Genomic DNA, 19232 nt, shown 5'->3' with positions numbered 1-19232 from the left:
AACCAGCCTGGATTGGGCACTAGGAGTTTTGCTGCAATCCTTTAGATATTTATGGGGTTTTTGTATGTAGACATGCCTCACTCTGCTGGAGAGGTACCAGGATAGTGATTTAACAGGACACACATTGCGTGTGTGACAATGTAGCACTACTCAAGCAAACAAGCTACTTTGTACTCTGTAGTAGTTTACTTTTTGTATGTGAATTTCACACAGAAGTCTCATGGTCCTCTGCTGGGCTCTGGGGAGAGAGCAGGGGGAATCACAGGGTCACATCACCGTGCTTTTTATGGTGGTGACTTTTATGGGATGAAGGCTGATGGTGCGTGTGTGTATGGCTGTCGCTGCATCACTGTGAGCTCGTGGCAGTCTGGGCTTTGAGAGCAAACCTCAAAACCTTCTCTAAGTGAAAGGAAGTGTGTGTGTCCTGGGTGAGCAAGCTGTGGGGGCTGCTGCATGCTGGTGCAGCTGTCACACCTGAGTGTGAAGTGGAAAAGGCTGCTACAACAAAGTGATTCACGTTTATTTAGCAAGTGCTCCTGAGTAATTTGGTGGGCTGATACCAGATTGTGGCAATACATGTTGAAGGGTTACTGGTATCATCAATCAACTTCTGCTTGGCTGCTGCTCTGTTGTGGCTTCTCTTGCCCTATTTCTTCTTGAAGAACTGCATAGCTGTAGTAATTTAAGTTTTATCTTTATCCTAACCACAGGAGATAAATGTGATGTGGTTGATATGACACATCAGATTCCCTTGGTCCCTTCACTGGCTTCTCATTTGGTTTAATAATGGCTATAAATCTATCAGTTCCTGCTTCCACACAGAGCATACACCTATGTTTTCTGTCATCCATGGCTATAAGAAAACAGGTAGGTGAGGCCAGGATATGAAAAAGCAATCGATAAATGGCTGGTTGTCAGAGCTGTGTTTCCCTCATGAATTTATGGTGGTATAAAAGTGAATGACTAATTTTGTTTGGTCCATGAAACATTAGAATAGAGCCAATTTGGACATGTAGCATTGTAAAGCACATAATGCCATCTCTGAAAAAATTCTGATTTCTTAACATGTTATGCACATGTGCTTCTGAAGCAGCTCTTGGTACAGGGTGTTTAAGAAACTGTTTCAGGTATCTTCCTCAACAAGTTTAGTTCATGTTCCTTACCCCTAGGTTACAGTGCTCTCATCTGCTAAAGTCTTACTGAAAAATGCCCTTACTTAACTAAGATTAGTTTTGCATTTAAAATTATGGGTATGTTGGTGCTCTTCTTGAAGATGGAGGTTGTTTTTTTAGTTATCCAGTGTCTTATGAAATATTCTTTTAGGCAGTGATGTAAACAGCCATTAGCTTTCCATAGTAGTTAGAAAGAGAGGTGAAAGGCAGGGCAGGCAGAGATGAGTGAGTTAAATTGAATGTTGGGTTACATGAAATGATGAGTGGAGAGTGCTGGTGTCCCATGCAGACTGGGTCAAAGACACACCACTACAAGCAGCTGTAGGGACTCTCCATCATTTGAGATGACAGAAGTCCTGTGCTTTGAAGCCAAGGACTTGGAGTCCTGATTTTCCACCAGCATGAGGATGAAACATCCACAGTAATTTTATTTATCTGAATATTTGTTATGTTGATTCACAACATTGGCATCAGGTTTTGGATTAAAAGTTGTTTGACTCTAGACACGCTTTGTACTCCTGAGAGCACAGAGGTGCTGCTTTGTGTGTGATTGTGCAAATGGGACCCTGATGTGTCTGGGTGAAACAAAAGTGTAGAGCTTATTTCTACCAGTCAGGCTTCTGGAAAAAAAACTTACCTGCAGAAATGAAAGAATCTGGTCCTGGGGTCCACCCATGAGAAGCATCCAAGTGCTTTTCAATAACATGATGGAGGTATAGAGCATTTGGCATAACATCCTGATGTGAGGAGGTGCTGCCTCAGGGAGTGTGGAAAGAGTCTCAGCAGAGGCACAGGACTCTTGTGTGGCTACAAACTCTGGAGAGAAGGAATAAAGCAGTCAGAGTCACATGTCATGTTCTGAGGGTCCCTTTAGGTAAAGTTTATTTAGCTTTCTAGGAAGCTGCAGTATTTAATCTGACCTGAAGCAGCAAACAGATGGAGGGATGTATTCTGTCAGAGAAGAGAGCTGTATTTTTGGCTTTCACTTCAAGCAAGAGATTTGTAGGTGGCTCGCTTAGTGTTCTATGAATCTGATGCTCTCTATATTTCTAAACTGATCCTATCTTTTGTAAGCAACATAATTTTACAACCTCCTTATGCTTAAACTACTTCTTTGCCCAGGAGTTAAAAACAGGTTCCTTCCAAATGTGATTTCCTGTTAGACCATACGTTCTGCTGCTGCAGGGAGCAAGTCTTTCATGTCAGTCAGTCAGCCCTTGGCTTGACTGGGAGTTACTTGTATCCTCCAGTGGAACCATGTATTTCACTTTACAGATGAGCCAGTGTATTCTGGTTTTGTGTTTACATCTCTGAAAGGCAGGATTCTTTCAGGGTTCATTTCTTTATAAGGCTTTTAACTGAACTGAGGCTCTTTCCTGTTAAATTGAACTCAACTTCCACAAGTGCATATGTATGCAAATTTCCCCTTCCCCCAAAACCATGCCCAGTTTAGAGGAGGAGAAATGTGAACATTCTTGGGAATGTTTGTTCTCCTCATGTAATAGCCTCTTATGAAATAGAAACAAAACTAAAATTGTTGCAATGCTGCTTACGTGAGTAACAGTCTAGGTTGGGGCTGAAAATAGTTGGTTCTCCCTTTTTTTCAGGGTAAGCTATTCAGCATTCCAAACTGACTTGTGCTGGGAGCAGACATCACCAGCAAGGTATTTCCTGTCTCCTTTTGCCAAATGCTAATAATAATAACAACAACAACAATAAAGATTTAAAAAAATATACTCAGATCAGAACTATGCCACACATGACTTCATTTGGCAGCGCAGGGCTTGCTTCACATAACTTCTGGCTTTATTTTTTTACTTATATGCCTGCCAAGAGCTTCTGAATTAATTTGCCCTCTTCCCACTCCCTGTCTTCCCCCTGCTGAAGGGAAGGCAGAGTGGATCACACTCTGAGCCAGAGGAACATATGGGATGGGGGAGCTCCACCTGACCAGTTCAAGGGCTCTGCTGTCATGTGAGGGCAGTGCCTTGGTCACTGAAGCTGAGCTCTCTCTCCCCCTGGGCTCCATCTCAGGCACGCTGCCTCTCCCCAGCACTACTGCTTCTTCAAGGTTTAATTTTCTTACTGGCTTTTTCTGGTGCTTGTGTCTCAACTTGGGCATCTTTCCCAGTTGAGTTTGGCCACACTGACCCTAAGAATAGGTGCCCACTTCTTCTTCCTGGAAGAAGGAAGAGTAGAAACCTGTTTTTTGTTTGTTTTTTTTTTTTTTTTTTGTGGAGCACAGGTTCTCTATTCCTTTACATGGGTGCCTAATCCATGACGAATTCCAGTTGTGCTCTAAAATGTTTCAGATCCCTTGATCTATGGTTACATCAGGAAAAATGAAATAAAATCTCTGGTACTGAGTGATGAAGAGAAAAGGGAGTTTGCCTGTAAAGAGTAGAAACCTGATACACAAGAAAGCACAGCCTTGCCAGCAAATCTCACTGTCACAGGGAAAACCATGAGAATGTTTCTGAAGTTTCAGTCCTGCAGAGAGTAGCCAGGAAGAAATGAGTGGGAATTTCTTTTTCATTGAGGGCAAAAGAAGTATGTGAAAGTATTTTAAGTGTGAGACTCTGAGCTGCCTCTGCGTGTGAAATGGTGGTACCCTGAAGAGGCTGGCTTAGATTTGTGGCACATTCAAATGAAGTAACAGTTTCATGGTAGTTGATAGTAGTTTATGACACATCAGTTCCAGTTTCTGCTTTGTTAAACGTTTTTCAAGCTGCTTCAGTGTGCCCAGCTTCCCCTCCTTAACTACTGGGAACTCTGTGAATCTCTGGCTTGTTTGTATCCAGCCACAGCTGGAAATGCTGGATAGGTCCCAGCATCCCATTTTGCTTAGGCAGCACCTGTGTTTTCTGAAGTAAAATCTAATATACAAATATGAATGTAATTTCTGGAATCAGTTAGAAACTGTGCATCCATCTGTGTATGTGTGAATTTTCTTTTTCCTTCTTCAATTCATTATAGAAGAAAAGCTTTCCAGTGGAGCCCATTTCTGATGTGCCTGTACAGGTTAAAAGGAAAGAACTAGTTACTGTCCAAAATGACTTTATTTTGGCATGTGTTCCCCCAAGTCCTTTGTGAGCTCACCTGAAGGTTTTTATCTGATACTGGTTTTGGATTGAGTGTGCATTGCTGATGGTGCATTGGGCTGTAAAGATGAGGTTTGATTGATTTTCAAGGGTAGGAGAAAATGATGTTCTTGATAACCATGGCAATCTCAGGTAATGTATGCTGACACTGATGTGGGAGCTGCTCAGAGCAATAATAACTGGCCGACCTGACCTGCCTTGGCTTTAAAATGCCTAGTAAAACTTGCTGTGGCCTTGTAAAGAGATTCTTCATTTTGTGTCTGTCTGCTGATGGATCTCTAATGTACATCTCCCTAGCTTTGTGTCAGGATTAATAATCAACATACAAACAAATCAGGTTGCTCCAATTATTTCTCCTCCTAAGACTTTGGCACCCTAAGAAAAAAACCCTAAGGGGGGGTTTTCAAGAGTAGGTGAAAAAGCTGAATATCTTCCCAGTTTGTACCAGAGGACAATAAAAACCCATATAGACTCTTTTTCTGTCCATTTCCTAAGGCAGCAGATGATTTGTGTGTCTCCATGACATTTCATGAAAGCTCAGGGCAACAGCCCCACATAATTGATTAATAAATGCCTTGGTAGCTTTGACAGGGAAAACTGGGCATCTCATGGCTACTGCAGAAGGGCAGCAGCAGGCTGGAAAAACTGCAGTGTGCTAACTCTCCCCTGACCTGCTATTCCTGCAAAGTTCCCACCAAAGAACTCTCCTGGAAACTGAGTTTCATTTCAGAACACCAAGGAAAAATTTGGAAGAGTTTGAAGTGCTGGAAGTGGGGCTTGCCAGAAGTAGTAACAGGCCAAACTTGTAAGGCAAACAATGCTGCACCACGGACTGCCAATATCCCCCCATAATCTGTATTAAAAATAGAATTTGCAGGCTCCAGTTTTAGCATGATCCATTCAGTAATTCATATGGCATTCCCATATGTTAGGGTGAGAGGAAGGTGGAAATAGTGGGAGTTGGGGAAAAAGACACTGAGTGATCCTTATGCCATTTCAGTTCAGTTAATTGCATGTGTTTAAAATGTTGTAACGTGAGCAGATGGGGTGTTTCACAGTTATGTGCTCTGTGTCTGGTTATATATACACACACACATATATATGTGAGGTTCTCTAGCACTTGATTCCTGTGCTGAGGCTTTACCAACAACAATGGGTGAGAGGATGGCATCTGTGCTGGGAGGGGATGGCTGATCTAATATTGGTGTCCCCAAAACCACGTGAGATGTGCACGTGGTTCAGTGAGCAGTCCCAGAGCTCATGGCTGCGTTGCATTTGGTGACAGCCTCAAAGGTTGTCTTGTGTCTTGTTTGAAGCCACACAGCTCTGAAATCAGTAAACAATTTTTTTTCAGGAATCTGGGCCTCAAATGTGCTTAGTCCTTTAATATCAGGGTAGTTTTGAATCTGGGAATAACTTCTAGAAGAAGAAGTGTTGTCCCTGGAAGCAGTGGCTGTGTATCCTGCAAAGGTGCAAGAATGTGGGGTCCCTCCTCTTGCTAAGATTGCTGGAGCAGCCCAAGCTCTGGCACACCAGTCAGCACCATCCAGCTTGGGCAGTACTCTGGTTTCAGCTGGGATAATGGGTGTTCTTCTGCCCATGCTGAAACCCCTCTCCAGTCCTGGCTCTGCTGCCTTCTTGCTCCCTTCTGCTGAGCTTGGGATGGGTCTCCAAGTCACCTGGCTGCTTTCCTCAGCTCTTTTCTGATCTCATTCCCTCACTTCTGTCCCTCTTGCCTGCCCTGCAGCCTGGCCCCTTCCACACAGGTTGTTTTGGGGAAGGATCAGCCTCCTCTCCCCTCAGAGCAGCCTGCCTGTGCTGTGCTCCTCAGCAGGAGGGTGGCAAACAGGCTCTGTTCCTCCTTGCTGCTACAGCCCTCCAAGGATGGAGTAAAGCAGATGGCACCAGCATGAATGAACAGCCAGCAGCTGAGTGAGCCTGTTTGTCAGCTTGGGCTTTGCTCTGCCTGTGTATCCCATGTTTGCCAAAGCTGGGCTTTTCAGTTGGAGCCTCTGCTCCTGCTGGGATCTCACTGGGAAGATGAGGGGCTCCTCCTCTCTCTCCCCAAACTCTGGTCCCTAAGATCAGCCTTGGTTCAGATTGGCTCTTCCCTGAGAGCAGCCAGGCTCGCAGCAGGACCTCTGTGTATAGCTGGGCTTCACTTCCTGCAATGTAGTTTCTCTGAATCTTCAGGTAAGGCAAATCTTCTATTTAAAATCCATCTTTCTTTTCTATTTTTCTTAACATGTTGTTTGGGGTAGTCTTTTGCTTTTAAGAGCTTGAAGACACCTGGCTGAACCCAGGGGTTTTGCTTTCTTTCACTTAGAGAGAGTGGCAGAGACCTTCTTGGTTGATTTCAGCATGAGCTGTAGGTGATTTGGACCCAGCTGCTCTTTGCTTGTTGGGGTGTTTTGTGTATTAGTTCTAGGACCAGTCCATACAGCATTTGCTCTCAATTTTCAAGCTGCATCCTCTTTGCATTCTTTCCTGCTCCCCCTCCACATGGACTGGGAGGTGTGAGGAGGGCTCTTGTGGCAGCCAAACCACTGTGCTGTTCTCAGAGATTGCTTTGTCATGCAATACCAGCTGAAAGTGCCTCAGCAGGTCCCCTCTGAGACTTCACCTCACCTGCAGCTGGCAGGTGTTGTCCATCTGTATTTACACATGTGACAGTGAGCTGGTACAGGTGCATGCAGGACCTCAGACTCTGGGTCTGGTCTGGAGCTGAGGTCTCAAGCTGTTGCTGTGTGGACAAAATGGAAACAATACAATAACCTTCTGCCCTGCTGTTGGGTAAGAAAGGCCAAATGTGTAGTGAAGCTGGGTTGGACAAATATTCCCTCACTGACTTTCTGGAAGTCAGGGCAGAGATGCAGGAGCTGGGCAGAGCTGTTGCCTCTGGTTCCAGTGAGCTACTTGGTGCCTTACAGCCCCTTTCCTCCTCCCACCCATTATTTTGTCTCATGCATTAATTTCTTAGCAGGTGCTCTCACACTGGGAGAGCTTTCAGTACTGCAGAGTCTTTGTGGGCTTCAGAAGGAAAATAAGAATAATTGACTGGGCAGTATAGGCAAGGATCAGCTGTCACTACCCTTGGTATACCCAGGGGAAATAAGGGGATTCAATCCAGTGCCATTCAAGAATAAAAGATTAGTTCAGGATGAGAGAACCTTTTGGTCTTTTAAAGGGGCAAAACCTTGAGCCACAGAAATTAAATAGCAACGTGTAGAGTGGAAGTTCAATAAAAATAAAATGAAAGCACAAAAAAAGAAAGCCTTAAGCTCTTTAGTTTATCTTACTCTCCAAGTTCTCTATCAGATGGCAAGCTTCTGGATATTAGGGGCATGCAGTCAGGAGATTTTTTATCTTCAGCTGATACCTGCCTTTGCACTCTGCCTTCCATTCATCTGCTGATCACATGTTGCAGGGTAGAAAGCATTTTCTGGTCACAGTAGCTTGTTTTTCAAGTTACTGAAGTGTAAAATCATTTCTACCAAGGCATTACAAAATAAAATCGTTTCCAGTTATTTCTGTCTTGGCTGCATGTTGGAGTCAATCTGAACCAATGCGTGTGTTTAAACTTATTAATAAAATATAGCTTTATATAGAGAATGTCCCAGACATAGTTTCTTCCTTGTTCAAGGGAATGAAAAGAGACAAGGAAAAAGGCTTTAAGGTAACAGATGGATGAAAGCCAAAGGCAGAGAATTTTATAAATTTCAGCAAACAGGTTGAAGAAGAAGGGAAAACAAATGGAAAAAATGGAGCGTTAGCAATGTGAGTGTGTATTACATTTATTTAATTTTAAATTTACTTACATTTGCTTCTATATTTATAGCACAGAAGCATTTCAGAATTATTCTGAATCTCTGAGGAGAAGACAATGTTTTCTTGCCTCAAAGCATCAGGTGTGACCCCTAGGAAGGGCCTCTAGAAGCAGACATCAGAGGATAAGCTAAGCTCATGCCTTTTTTCTTTTTTCTTCCTCAAAAGGTTTTAATGCTTCTAAATATTCACAGTGTTTAACTGTGTTTAATGGTTGATAGATCCTGTTAAACTCTGGAGTAATAGAGTATTTTGCATTTTGGGAGAGGTGAGTGTTGTGGTTTGACACTGGCCCAACACCAGACACCCATGAAAGTTGCTCACTTGCCCTCCCTGCCACAGCTGGGCAGAGGAGAGGGAAAAAATTAATGAAGTGTTCATGAGTTGAAATAAGGATTGGGAGGTAATGCTCCAAGGGCAAAACAGGCTCAATTTAAAGGTACAAAGTGAATTTATTACTAAAAAAGTCAGAGGAGCATAATGAGAAGTAAAACAAGCTCTTAAAACCGCCTTTTTTCCTCCAGCCCTTCCCTCCTTCCCACCTACAGCTCAGAGAGATGGGGCTGGAGGGTTTTGGTCAGTTTGTCACCTGAGGTTTTCTTCTGCTGCTCTGGAGAGGAGTCCTTCCCCTGTCCATGGGGGCCCTGCCATGGGAGACAGTTCTCCATGAACTTCGCCAGCCTGGATCCATTCTGATGAGCAGCAGTCCTGCCCAAACTGCTCTGGTATGGGTTACTGCCCAAAATCCAGAGCTTACAAAGGTGAGCCTTTATGAGGAAAACATCTCAAACAAGATCCCCAGCAGCTAAAAAATAATACAAAAACATCCAGTTTCCTCATAAACTAGATTCTGTTTATTGGGCTTTTGGCTCTGTGTGTGTTTCTGCAGACAAACTACAGCCAAGGGCAGGGTCTGTCGGGTCCATTCTGCCTCACTCACCTGGGTCAGTGGCTGCTACAGCTCCTGCCATCCTGCTAATGGCAGTGGGGATCTTCAGGGGATGGCAAAAGATGATTTGAGCAAAGCCAGCAGACCAGAAAATACAATCTTTGTGTGGAGCTGGGAAGAAGTCCCATCAACATGTGAAGGGTTGCAGGAGGACACCGCCCTGTGCATGGCTTCTGTTCAGGTGGAGCTGCAGACAGGCTGAGCCATGCTCTGTTGCATTTTCTGTTATACCTTCTTGCTAGTTGCTGCTCGTTGAGTTAGCTGTGGTGAGTGATGATGTTACAGTGTGAATCTGAAAAGCCCTTGGTGGTTTGCACTGTCACAAGCCCCACTCTGGGACTTGGGAAGGTTTGCAAGGATAGCTTTAGGGGATCAGTAGTTAATTTGGAGTTGGTTACTCTGGTAATGTGAGCTTTTGGTTCACACTAGGATCCTAGTAGTTTCTGTAAATGATGTGGTGTTGTGCATTGGTTTTACAGAGGTTTTGGTTGCTTGGTTTTGTTTGTTTTTATTTTTTTTTTCCTTTTTGTTTCTTTGTTTTTGACTTTTCCTCCTCTTAAGAAATTTCTCTAGTCTGATCTTTCTGTTTTTGAAATTGTAGCTTTGTATTCTTTTTGAGGAAAACAATCCATTTCAGTCTTACTGAGTTCCATTAACATCTTTGCCCTCGAATATGGCAGCAAGCCAGTGAAATTAATGTGCTGTTTGTTTGTCTCTTAGCACAGTTCATTTGCTCAGAAACTGTCTGGTGCAAAACTCCAGGCCTTGAGCTAGAGGCTGACACGAGTGTGCCTGTCTCCCCTGCTGATGGGCATTTAGAAGGTGTCAGTGGAAATTCCTCTGTACAAGATTCAGCTCCTAAGAAGGGATAACCCCCGTGTTTTGCTGCTGATGTTGGTCCTGACTTTGTCTGCAGGGCCAACTTCCAAAAGCAATGAAAGCTCAAGCTTCCATCAACTATGTGCAGAGAATCATCAGTTAAAAAAGGCACAGAAAACTGGCTGCTTGTTAATATTCATCCTTAAATGATTTATGAAGCTAAAAAGAATAAACAAGTGACACTTTATATTTTGTTACAGCAGTCTCCTATCCTTGTTTAGTATTGTTAGTGGAGAGCTTGTGTCCAGAAGGGTGTTTGGTGACACCATCAGCTGAATAAGGTCTTTCAGATGTGTCTGTCTGCATTAGTAATGAGAATGCTTGCTCTTGTCTTACAAAGGAACCATTTCTTTAAAATATAACCTCCTCCTTTCCAGTCCCTCCGCAAATGATTCCGTCATCAGAACTCTCATTACAGCCGTCTTTCATCCCTTTAACGTTGGATGAAAATCTCTTTGTCTTCAAGTTCCTTCAATTATTAATGATTCAGTTGTATTCTTTTTGCCAATTGGTGCAGAGAGAACCTTGGAGCAAATGTATTAGTTATTCCATTTATTCTCTCCTCTTCGTTCCTTCTGTGGTCTTTCTTAATAGTGCCCTTCTCCTGATTTCTCACTCCCAGGTTCTGCATCATCACATGGGTTTTTTTGCTCAGATACAGGAGCCCTTGTGCCCCAAAGACTAACTTGCTTTTTGAAACCTTCTAAAAAGAGGCAGGGAGCCTTCTTGCAAATGCTGGGAGTATCTTTATTTTTCAGTCTTTACAGTGGTGTTAATAAGTCGTCAGACACCTTTATCTGAACCAGTTGCACCCTATGGACCAGGTGGAAGTCTGGGGGATGGCATGTCACAGACCCAGTAAAATTGTTGGCTCCAGATCCTAATGTACAATCTGAGTGGCATTGTGGAGAGGCAGGGGCCAGCCTTGGTGCCCTCTCCACCCAGTGAGGTCCTCTGGCAGCAAAGAGGGAAGGAGTAGGTGGGGTTCACATGGAAGAGCCACAGGTCTTGTCCTCTGAGAGACTGAGCTGATGTAGTGGGAGCCCTGTAGCAGCTCCCCTTGGCATCCCTTTTCCAGCCCCAGTGTCCCTGAATCTGTAGGCTTTGCAGCTCTCTGGACCCTAATGGCAGATTGGGGCTGAGATTGCCAGTACTCCAGCTAGGAATTAAGAGAGTCCTGTGTCAGTGCTGTACTCTGCTCCAGCAATTCTCATTAAGCTTGAGAAGGATGGAGGGAAGGCAATGTAAGTTAGTCCTGTGGCCAGCTGAGTTTTGCTGGAGGCTGTACCAGTTGCCCAGTTAAAGAAACTAGATGCCTGGAGGACAACAGGATCCTTATTCTCTTCAAGGAGGATGCCAGCCTGTCTAGGCCCTGCTCTTGGTGCTCTTTGTATAAAAATAAATCATTTAACCTTCCTTAGTATCAGGGGTTCTAGTTACCACACGCACAGAGATTTGCTTTTAGTTAGCCCAGTGAATTACTCTTTTATTCCCCCTTCCTTGATCCCCCTCACTCATCTCCCCACTGATTTAGAATGTAATTGTTCTCTTCCTTTATCTTCAAAAATTATATTATCTGAAATATTTTTGTTACTGCTTGGATTTTCTGTACTTTGGAGAAACCTATCTGAAAACATGTGCTTTACAAGGAAAGATTAGAAGAATGTTTTCCCAAACTCTCCCTTTTGCTTATCTGGACTCTCCCAAGTTTGCCAGTATCTATCTTACTGTGCAAACCCCACATTTTGGCATTTCTCCAGCTGAGACACCACCACCAAAGAAAATGGAATAATTATCCCAGTGTTTTAGGGATAGCATTCCCATTAGGATAAACAAAACTGTGGTTTGTCTTTTTTTTTGCCCACAGTAAGCCTTTTCTTGTCCTACTAGTGCTGAGCCACTTACTCCTGATTTGTCTAGTTATGTGTTTGAGGCCTTGTCTCTCAATGTGCTGTTCAGTCCTTTTTTCTTGGTTTCCTGCTTTTAGATCTGGGAGCTGCTGTGAACCAATGGTCTTGGTTTTAGAAGATGCTTTCCTGTGACAAACTCATCCTAACTTGGGGTGAAACCCAAATTTTACAAAAGCAAAATCAGGAGTGGGGAGATCCATTTGTTGGCATTTGTTACTGACAAACTGATATTGCCAGAAATATTTTTTAAGTTGTGCTCTTGCCCTGTAGGTATTTAGGTACTTGGAAACATCTTGGTTTATTTTTTCCAAAGTCTTTGCAAAGATGGCGCTTGACTGATTTGTTTGTAATTTTGCACAGCTTCAACAGACCCTTCAAGAGAGAATATGGGGTTTGGGAAGATGTTTGTGAAGATAAAGCAGACTCTTGTCTGGTTTGTTCTGAAGTCTGAAATACTCTTCTTGCGTCAGGGAGGATCCACACAACTTTCTAATCTGCATCTTCCTTGTTCTGAGTGTTTCTTTAGTTGCTCTTTCCTATTCTAACCTGAAGTTCTGCTTCTTTTTAAAACAATCATATGCAGTAGTTGCTCACTGTTGGTCTTGTGAAAGTTGAGCAATGTTGAGCTGTAGCCTTCTGTGCGTCATCTTTGCTCTGCCTCTCTGTGACCGATAACTTGTCCTGTCTGCTGTTCAGATCTTTCTTCAGATTCTTTTGTTGCCTTTTTATGTTCCTGGCTAATCATAATTCAGTTGTTCCTTAGCTTTTCTGATTATATTCCCATAGTTCTGCTTTCCCTCATTTATGGGATTTGTCTCTGTTTTTGGCATGATTTTTATTTGACTATTCAGGCTCTTAAAAAGCTTAGCATATTCTTCCTATGTACTTGGAGAGTTTGTTAAAGCTGCTAAACTCGCTTAGTTCTGCCTTTCCTTTCTAGTTATGTGTATCTCTAGAGCCTTGCACAGAGCACAGACCCTTATTGTTTGAGGTGTCCATGCTTCTGTTCCCTGCCAAACTGAATGGAAGTCTTCTGAAGAAACTCAGGTAGGATGGTAGAGGAGACAAGACTGGCAACTCCTCTCTCCATCCTCCCCTCTACCTTTTAAATCCAGATCATATTCTCCCACAGTCCTAGAATTGCTGTGGGATCACTTCTCTGCTAAACAGTACTATCCTTTGAAACCAGGGTGAATCAGTGTCTGGATGGCTTATGGTAGCAAGAAGTCCTGTGTCAGTCCTTGAAACAGCAGAAGTTTCCTGACTTACTGGCCACACTGCCATTTGGGCCTGTCATTTAAAATCCCATGGATCAAAGTACTACTTCATCTAAAAGAAGGTCATGTCCCTTGAGTTATATGAGATAAGTTCTAAGGTCTTTCATTTATCCAAAAATCCCTTTTGTCTAATGACTTTCATGTTTTCTACCCCGTTCAGATAAACTAGGTTTGACTATAATCACATTACGCTTCCCAAAAGTCTCCCTGGTGATGGTGATTGGATGTGGCACCCTTCACTTTGTACCCTGAGCTCATGGACAGTATGAGTGCTGTGAAATAGCTACTGTCTCTCAGGCAACTACCTGGTCCAGATGAGAGAAATAAGTTATATGCACAAACAGCTTAAAAATAATTGTGGACAGTGCTGTGAGACCAGGGTGAATGAAGGCTGTGTTTAAGTTACCTAATCTAACTCTCCAGACATTAAACCCATTTTAGTCTTGATGTGGTAAATGCTGTGGGGTCAGTGGAGCAGTGGCTGGCTCAAATGTGTGTAAGCAAAGAGGGAATTGGAATCATTGTGGTAACCACAGGAAGTCTGCTTTTATGATGATGAAAACAAGAATCAATCATAAGTAGCTAATGAATTAGCCCACAGTATCTGCTGTGTTCATTTCACAGTGAATGTGATAGAATCCATTAAGAAGCCCTTGCAAGGGGGTCCTGTGCAAAGGCAGTAGTGTCTGTAATGTGCAGTGCACGCTGCCAGCCCTCCTTACCTCTCTCTGAAATGCTACAGGAGTGTGCATAAATACAAATTCTGATCCAAGGAGGATCTAAGGGGAAGATTCTGGTGTCAAGGAAGGGCTTCTGGTGGTTTTTGCAGGTTTTTGTCTTGGAGCTCAGCGTGGCTGCTGGCTGGGGTTGGTTTTACTGGAAATCTGCAGGGCAGGCACTGGGCAGGCTCAGCCTGGCTGCCCATGTCAGGAGGGGATAAGCTGTTACATCATTCTGGCAGTGCCATGTCTGGGCCCATGTGGGTCAGGCTGAGGGCCAGCAGTGTGCTCATAAGGCTGCTTTTGTTGTCTGTCCTCTGAGGTGAGCAGGGAGCTGCTTCCCCTCGGCGCGGCTCCGCTGCCGGGAGCTCTTCCATGGGTTTCTGCCTCACTGCCTTCCTTACATGAAGTGTTGCTAAGTGAGAAGCTGTTGAAACCAATTGTGCTACATGTTACTACATGTTTCTGCAATTCCCATTGCCTGTCTGGTTGGTTTTGCTGTCGAGGAACAGCAGTTAGCTGAGCTAACCAAATTAAAAAAATATTTCTTGAAGGAACGTCTGGACGTAAGAGAAAATAATCATCTGGCAGCTTTTAGGAAGGCTGTACTTAGCTGCTAGAGAGCAGATTGATCTTTAAGTTGGCCTAAATCAAGATTAAGTTGATCAATCTAAAGATTGATCTTTAAGCAAATATCTTTTCACTGGAAAGGGTAACAGATACCAACCTGTTTCAGGTAAACCTCTATTTTCATTACTGCATTAACTATATACCAATGTCCTATTGACTGAAAAACCATGTTTTCCTAAATATAAATAGTATTTGAATTGAAATACCATCCAAAACCTATAATTAGACAAACAGCTAAATCTGTGTATTTTGCATTGCAGTTACTGCTTTATATGTCTTTAAGACCATGCCAGCTTTGTTTATATTTTAATTGCATGTTTTGCAAAATCTGCTTCAACAAATGATTCATTAGTTTAGAATATTTTATTTATAAATTCAATATTGAATAATAGCTAAGACTTCTGTTAAAAGTTATGATGTGACATTTAATTTAAAAGCATTAGGTTACCTGATTAAGTGAAGTACAAACTGATACATTAATAAATTCTATTACAGTAGCTGTGATATTTTACAGTAAGCAAGTTTTTGTCTTGACTCATCACCCCACTGGTAGGCCAGGAGAGAAAAAAGGTGAGAACAAGTGGTACAGATTCTATCTGCAGTATTTTCTTAGTCATGAACCATGTGATAGGATGGAGAAACAGTTGGTGTTTCTCTGTGATGCGCAGCTTGTCACGTGGACACCCATCAGGACCAGGGCTGTGTGTTCGCTGGTGTGATCTTTGAGCCTCCCACTAATGCAGTGCTGCCTGCACAGCCCCGTCTCTCAGCCTTCAGAGCCATCCCTGGCTGTGTGCGCTGCTGTCATCTGGTTTTGTGGAAAGTCACTCTCAGGTGGCATTAGTTTCTGCAGGAGGGTTGGTGCCACCAACTGCTTCTGATTCTGAGGGAAACCCAGGCAATCAGCTGAAAATTTGGGTGGCCTTCCAGGAGCAGTGCAGTCACACTTTTGGGCTGTACCACTTGAGACACATCAGTTGTCTTTACAATATTCCAGTGATTCTCTGAGCCGGAGGTTTGCTTTTGCTGTGTCAAAATTTGGGGTGTGATTGCTCACTCAGCTCTTTGCTTTTCCTTTGTGGATGGATTTTGAGGTTGTTTTGAAGGGTGTTTGTTTTTGCCCAGCTGTCAGTGACAATAGCACCCCAGAAACAGCAGGCTGAACAAGCAGTGAGATGAAGCTGTTCCCCATCTCAGGCAGTACCCAGGACAGAGGGGAGGGTTTATTTTGGGGTAACTACACAAAAACTTGTGTTGCAGCTGTTACTAGTATCTCTACCACATACAGATGCAAGGTTTAGGGACTAACAGACACATACAATGAATTTTGCTTTCTTATTCTTTTGTTCTCACTGGTCTCTAAGCTAGAAGTGAAGGATTTCCTCAGAAAGCCAAAGAATTTGGTGGCTTCAAAGTGTTAAGTGCAGTATTGGTTGTTCTGAAAAGCAGACCTGGGAGTATTTGAATATCCTACATCTTCCAGCTTGATTTTAGTGACATGCTGGCACAGAGAGAAATAGAAAATCCTTTTCTAGATATTCCACATATCAATTATTTAGTTGAGGAGAGTCAGCTAGGATTCACAAAAGAGAGATTATGCCTGAAAATATCTGTCTCACATGTTTAAAACAAATAAGCTGAAGTAGGAGAAAGAGAGGCCGTAATATGCCTGGGATTTGAAGATTCTTTGTAGAATCATGCTGCACAGAACCCCATGTTTTATCAGCTGGTGTGTCAGTGGGTGCCAGAGAGCTGGTCTCAATAGGGGGTGACTTTGGATGCAATGTCACCAGGACAGGCCTGTTTTACTGGGGGCCTGGGAGGAAGGACAGAGGAGTCCTGTAAAGATGTTGGGATGTGCTGTGGACACAAAGCTGGTGGCACCACTGGTGGAAAGGAAATGGTATGATTGAAGGGCCCTGGACTGGCTGCATGAGGTGGGCAAAGCAGCTCCTGCATGCTTGTACTTTAAGGAGACTAAAAACAAAGCCAGGGTCCTCGTGCATCCTGAAACTTTCTAGTGTGCCTTGAAATCCTTGTTACCCACAGAGGCTGCTAATTCAGCCTGTGGCTTTTCATTACTGCTCCACATCCATCCTGTGTTTTGTCAGTAACCACAGAGAGGAAGACAGTGACTCCAACCTTCCTCACACATAGTCCTGGTGGAAGAGTTAATGTGCTAAACTGCGTCTGCTTTTCTTGAATTAATTAACACTCTTCTATTTTGGTTTTCCCCTGCCTTGAGAAGGGGAAAAAAATAAAACCAAGTTTTTCCCCTCAAATGGATGGTAAAATAGATAGTCTGATATTTATTACTACTGCAGAAGATCAGACAATATTTAGAGAGTCTGGTGAAGCATTTGTCTCCTCTCAGGCTCTCCAGAAGGCAGTCATCCCTGTTTCAAGTGCTAAGACAATAGTGAATAAAAAGAAAATTCCCTGTTCCAGGGCTATTTTTACCAGAGTGGTGCAGTTCCTGTTCAGTAGACCTATGCCTCTTAATCTACATCACTGATGATATTGGAAGCTATTTTAGGCATTGCATAAAATGTTAATCCAGTCTTTGCTAAAAAAGAAGCAACCAACCCACAAGTCCTTTGTTAAACACTGGTTGCAAGGCTTCAGCAGTGATTTGGGCAGGAAGATCTTAGGCTGAGGTTGTGGAAGTATCTTGCTTTGTTTGGGAGCAGAGGTTGTGTGTGACCTTGGGAAAGCCCAAACTGATGATTCTTCTTTCCTCCCCCCACCTCCTCATTATCCTGAAAATGTGGAGAATACTACCAATATCTATTTAGGGGTTTGGCTCTTCTAATTTGTAATGGCAGCTGTCTGCTGTTTTGCTCAGCATCTTGCACAGAGGGACCCAGTTTGCAGCTGGACAGTAATGAAATTGAGTTCATTATCTTGTGTGAATGTGATAATGAAATGAAATAAAACCCACCTGAACCAGCAAAATCTTGTAGAGTTTAGATCAGGCCTCAGTCACAGTGGTGAGATTTACTGAGATGGTAAATATCTTTACTCCTCTTTGAGAAATACAATGCTGAAAATGTAATTTAATAATTTCCAGAATTTTGACTTGTCAACTTCCTTACATTTGTGTTTTCACTGTGTTGGGATGCATTGATTTTATGTGATGAGTTTCCTACTTCTGTGAGTAAGGCAGATAAACATGAGGTTAAATCTCAGACAGGGCTGAGTGTTCTCCGTGTTCCAGCATTTATCTGGATTAGGCTCTTCATCCCTGTCTCCTCCTATGCCTTTTGTCCTCTCAGAAGTATTTTTATAGGTGTGAAAACATATCTCAGGGCAGCCAGAACAAACTTGATGATTAAGCTGGTTTTTATTTGCAGTATCTTAAGGTGAAGCCATTTGCCATGGGCTGTTTCAGCAGCCACTGTGTCTCTGGAAATGCTGGCATGGGCAGCCTGCAGGTGGTTTGGGTAGCTGGTTCACGGTCCATCCCCAGGCTCCAGGGTGCAGGACACAGCCTGGCAATGTGTATCCATCCCTTTGAGCCACAGGAGTTCTGTTAGGAACCTCTGAGAGAGATTACAGGACAGTTTTCAAGATTTCCTATTCTCCCACCATCCCAGCTCCATGATGGTTTTGCTCCCAGAGCTCCTGGTTGCTTTGGCCGGTGAAGGTGAGCTGGAGAAGTGACGGAGAGATCATAGCAAGGCTATGAACAAGTAGCAACTGGTAAATGGTGGAACTGAGGAGGCTGAGGCAGGATTAGGGAGGGTTTCCTTGGTCTCTGCAGCGGATGATCTTTGCAGTGGCAGCAGCAGGCACCCCTTCCCGTGAGTCACAGGAAGCTTTTTCAGAGGAAAGGTCAAAGAATTGCATTAGTGCCACTCTGGCTTGTTTTTTCCTGCTCCTTCCAAAGGCCTTTTTGCTGCCGTGTCCACTGTCATCCTTGTCCCATACAGCCTGCCTTCCTCCATTTCCTCATCCTTCTCACTGCTGTGGTGGTTGAGAGAGTGGGGAAAAGCTGTCAGCTCAGGAAAGATGCTCATAAGTTACTAAGATCTGTTTATAGCAGTGAGGGTGGAATTTCTGTTTGATGCAAGGGTTGATGGATGTGTGAAGTCATCCTGTGGTTGTGGGGGAAGGCAGAAGGGAATTGATTCCCTTTGTAGCCCTCTACCCCCAGAATTTTGGGAGACAACCCCTGGAAATCAATGGGGAATTTGTTACTCCTTCCTGTAAGCCCCTTGGCACTCTCAGGTAAACGGGGTTTGTTGGACCTCTCCCAAATTTTGTGGTGGGGAGATGTTTCACTTTCCTGTTGACAGCCTTCCCTGTCAGGTGCTCTGCTGTCACAGGGACTGAGAAACACCAGGTTACTGCTGGGGAGTGAACCTAGTTGACTTGTGTGTCCTGAGTGCAGGGAAATTTTATCTTGTCTTCAGTCCTTAAGCGAGTGCTGGGCTCATTGGTTACTCCTGACTGACTGCTCCTTTGCTATGTGTGCTGTTTTATTACAAACTAAAAATGCTTGAAAACAAACCAGTTCATCTTTTAATTCTTCTCATATTCTTTTAAAAAATTCATTTATCTATCCCTCCCCAGCTGAGCTGTTCAGCACCTCAGCTCCTGACAGGACACAGGGTGATTTCCAAATTCACAGGTTCCTTTTCCTACTGAGATTAATGTTGTCCTAAAGAAAGCCTTGGAATAAGGCAATGAGATCGAAGCAGACACAGCAAATGAATAGTGGCAGTAAAACTGAAGTCCTCACTTCACAAAGAACTTGTTTCTGAGCTG

The 19232-nt window shown here is 43.5% G+C and overlaps 1 protein-coding gene across 11 annotated transcripts in view; it reads left to right on the top strand.

Annotated features, from left to right (window-relative positions):
• The window catches only part of MAP2 (microtubule associated protein 2), a 222712-nt gene that overhangs the window by 73207 nt on the left and 130273 nt on the right, over positions 1-19232 (top strand). The window lies entirely within an intron of this gene.

Source organism: Molothrus aeneus, chromosome 7 (genome assembly GCF_037042795.1).
Source record: "Molothrus aeneus isolate 106 chromosome 7, BPBGC_Maene_1.0, whole genome shotgun sequence".
NCBI lineage: Eukaryota > Metazoa > Chordata > Aves > Passeriformes > Icteridae > Molothrus > Molothrus aeneus.
The sequence above is the reverse complement of the archived record's forward strand: the minus strand, read 5'-3'. Positions and strand labels throughout refer to the sequence as shown.